The following is a 4,386-nucleotide window of genomic DNA, read 5'->3' as shown; positions in this document are numbered from 1 at the left end:
CAGAGACTCTATCCTGGAGGGCATGTGAGCCATGGTTTTCGGAGAGAAGTCTGCAGAAACACAAATTCAGATTAGGGTTAGTTGTGAGGTGATCGCAGGACCAATGTGTAGACCTGGACAAAACCTCATTGGGAACTCTAATTAGGGTGACTCGAAGGCGGTAGTACAGGCTTTTCTACATGGATTGTTTGTCCAGGATGGCATCAGAATGCAGGTGTGGTTGCCTGAGTCCATGGCAGATTTTTCCTTTCTAAGGATCCTGGTGGCTCCCCATAGTTTGGTGGCTATTTTGGGGAAGGGAAGAGTGCTGCATTCCATCTAAGGGGTGCCCCAAACAGGGATTCCAGAGATGGGCTCTGAGGCTGAGTGCCTTGGAAATCACACAAAGGGTTAGAATTTGGTCGTAGGGGCATAGTCGGGTTTCAGTGCGGGATCCTGGTTGTACAACTGAGAGGGGATGTTGGAAAGCATGCTCAGGCTGAGGGTCATAATGCTTATTTGTGTCCAGGGTGGTTTATCAGTCGTGGGCTTGTTCTAATCGGACATGCAGCTAGCTCCGACATTGAGGGTTGGACAACTATCCCAACAGCCAGGTTTCCTGCCATGGGGAAAAAGGGGTTCTCTTTTATGCATCTGGTTCCCCCATTGGCAGGGATTCCAGCAAACGTCTATGGACAGGTGTCTGAATACCAAGGATGTGTAGAGATGATGGACATGGGCCATGGACGGTCTCACATGCTTTATACGGGGCCCTCTCTCTGGGTGGCTGACACTAATTCGGGGCTCAGGCTGTTTCAGGCACAGCACTAGTGGCCATGGCAGCCTGTAAATTGGGGTTCCCTTGAGGGATGAAAATTGATTCCCAAGTGAGGTTTCTGGGCAGACTCACCAGGCACTTCTTCTTTATATGGGGAAGGCATAATGCTGCCTTGTGGCTCCAGAATTCCTCATCAAGAGGGTTTGGGGACCAGTAGGGTGAGGATGGTATTTTAAACACAAGCTACGGTTCAATTTACTGCCAAGCGGAAGGCATTTCCAATGTGCAACAGATGTTTCGAGATATCCAGCACCTCAGTAAGGGTGGATGTCAGATGTTTGCTCACACTGGAGTTTGTGTCTATGATGACTGACAAATGGAAGGGTAGCGTAAAGAGTCCATGGAGGATTTCCCATGCAGAGGATTGTGAGATGCTCCAAACAACAAGGTTTCCTTCTACTGGACAGATTTAGCCTGTTTTTTGTTTTGTTTTGTTTTGTTTTGCTACGGGGTCCCCATGTGGAAAGTTCGGTAGCATAGCTCACCCTCATGGGTGCCTGGAAAACACCTCCATTGATATTTCAGCTGAGGAACATGGCATGTTCATTCTAGTGGCTCTGGGGCAAAGGACCAAGGCCTTGAGTTGACATGAACTCTCTTGCAGATGGGTCACAATGCTGGATTGTTACCAGGGAGATATTAGAATGTTCTTGTGGCTAAGGTGCCATGCAGGATTCTCCTACACTGAGTTTGGCACAGGTCGAAGAGCACAGTTTCATTCTTGGGACAAGAGATGCTCTGTTGTGTGGCTCAGGGACCACCTGTTGCGTTGGTATTCCAGAACAGGCCCCGGAGAATAGATGCCTAAAAACCTAATCTAGGGTTCCAGTGGGGTACTAATGGCCTGTCATGTTCAATTTTCTGACTCAGGACCATTGACTTGGTTGTCTGACTGGATGTAGGTGATCAGGGTGTTTCACACTGCGCATTTGTGTCCTGAGTGGACACCAATATGGGGGTGGGCTAAGGGGCCTTGCAGCTTTCCCCTAATCTGGAAGGTTTGGGCAACTGTGACTGGCACAGTTTCCTTGGGGAAGGCAGGCACATTCTTGTGGTGTTGCTCCAGAGTCCCCATCCTGGAGCGCATGTGAGCCATGGTTTTAGGAGATAAGTCTGCAAACACAAAACTGGGTAAGGGTTAGTGGCGAGGAGAGTGCAGGGCCAAAGCGAAGACCTGGAGGGCAGCTCATCATGAACTGTAATTAGCATGACTGAAAGGTAGTAGCACAGGCTTTTCTATCTGGATTTTGTGTCCAGGATGGTCTCGGAATGCAGCTGTGTTTTCATGGGCCCATGGGAGATTTTCGCTCTCTAAGGATCCTCGTGGCTCTCCATAGTTTGATGGTTTTTTCGGGGAAGGGAAGCGTGGGGTTCTCCAACTTAGGGGTGCCCCAAACCAGGGATTCTAGAGAAGGGTTCTGGGTCTGGGCACCTGGAAAATCCCACCAAATATTAGGATTTGGACCTAGGGGCTTACCAGGCCTGCAATGCGGGATCCTGGTGGTGCAACTTAGAGGGCTTGTTTGAAATCATGCTCAGGCTGAGGGTCACAATGCCTGTTTTTTCCCAGGGCGTCCCTTAGGAGTGGGCGTGGTCTCATTGGCCATGCAGTTTACTCCAAGTTTGAGGATTGGACAACCATCCCAACAGCCGGGATTCCTGCCATGGGGAAGGAGGAGTTCTCTATTCTGCTTTAGGTTCCCCTATTGGCAAGGACTCCAGCAAAGGTCTGTGCACAGATGCCTGAATACCAAGAATGGGTAGAACTGACGGACTTGGGTCATGGTCGGTCTCACATGCTGGATATGGGGCCTGCTCTCTTTGTGGCTGACACTAAGTCGGGGCTCAGGCTCTCCCAGACAAGCTCTAGTGCCCAGGGCATCCTATAAATCGGGGTACCCTCGAGGGCCGAGAAGATTGATACTCAAGTGGGGTAACTGGGCAGACTCACCAGACACTACATTTTACTATGGTGAAAGCAGAATGGTGGGTTGTGGCACCAGAATTCCCTTTCAACAGGACTTGAGGACGAGTAGGGTGAATATGGAATTGCAAACACAAGCTAGGGTTCAATTCGGTGCAGAGCAGATGGCAGTTCCAATGTGCAGTGGCTTATTCGAGATATCCAGCATCTGAGTTAAGGCTAATGTCAGATGTTAGCTCACACTGGAGTTTGTGTGTATGATGACTATCAAATGGAGGGGTGGCGTCAAGAGTCCATGGAGGATTTTCCACGCTGAGTCTTGTGAGATGCTCCAAACAGCAAGGTTTCCTTATAAAGAACAGGTGGACCCTGGTTTGTTTGCTACAGGGTCCACCATGTGGAAAATTTGGGTGGCAGAGCTCTCCCGCATGGATGCCGGGAAAGCACACCTCCATTGAACATTGCAGCTGAGGAACATGGCAGGTTCCTTCTGGTGGCTCTGGGGCGAAGGTCCAAGGTCTTGAGTTGACATGAAATCTCTTGCATATGGGGCACAATGCTGGTTTGTTACCAGGGAGATCTTAGATTTTGCTGGTGGCTAAGGTTCCATGCAGGATTCTCCAAACCTGAAGGTTCGGCACAGGTAAGCACACGGATTCTTTCTGGGGACAGGAGATGTTTTGCTCTGTGGCTCAGGGACCACATGTTGTATCATAAGTTGGTATTCCAGAACAGGCCTCTGAGGACAGATGCCTGAAAACCTAATCTAGGGTTCCAGTGAGGTCCTAGGGGCATGTATAGTTTAATTTTCTGACTCCGAAGTATTGACTTGGGTGTCTGCCTGGATGTAGGTGATTAGGTTGTTTCAGACTGGGCATTTGCATACAGAAAGGCAGCCAATATTGGGGTGGTCTCAGGGCCCTCAGGTTTCTCCTATTCTGAAGGTTTGGGCAACTGTGACGGGCACAGAATCCTTGGGGATGGCAGGCACAGTCCTGTGGTGTGGCTCCAGAGACACCATCCTGGAGGACATATGAGCCATGGTATTTTTAGAGAAGTCTGCAAACACAAGTTCAGGTTAGGGTTAGTGGCTAGTTGATCGCAGGCCCAATGCCTACTGCTGGAGGGCAGCTCATCAGGAACTGTAATTAGGGTGACTAGAATTCGGTAGCACAGGCTTTTCTATCTGGATTGTATGTCCAGGATGTCCTCGGAATGCAGGTGTGGTCTCATGTGTCCCTGGGAGACATTTCCCCTCTAAGGTTCCTGGTGGCTCTCCATAGTTTGGTGTTTTTTTCAGTGAGGGAATAGTGTTGTTCCATTTTAGGGGTGACTTAATACAGGAATTCCAGAGACGGGCTCTGGGTCTGTGTGCCTGGAAAATCCCACCAGGGTTAGGGTTTGGGCCTAGGGGCATACCTGACCTGCAATGCAGGATCCTGGTGGTGCAATTGAGAGGGCTTTTGAAAGCATGATCAGGATGAGAGTCAGAATGCCAGTTTGTGCTCAGAGCGGCCCTCAGGAGTGGGCCTGGTCTCATTGGCCATGCAGCTGGCTCCCACTTTGAGGGTTGGACGTCCATCCCAACAGCCAGGTTTCCTGCCATGTGGAAGGCGGAGTTCTCTATTGTGCTTCAGGTTCCCCC

Source organism: Neovison vison, chromosome 3, assembly GCF_020171115.1.
Source record: "Neovison vison isolate M4711 chromosome 3, ASM_NN_V1, whole genome shotgun sequence".
Classification (NCBI taxonomy): domain Eukaryota; kingdom Metazoa; phylum Chordata; class Mammalia; order Carnivora; family Mustelidae; genus Neogale; species Neogale vison.
This window is presented reverse-complemented; position numbering follows the sequence as displayed.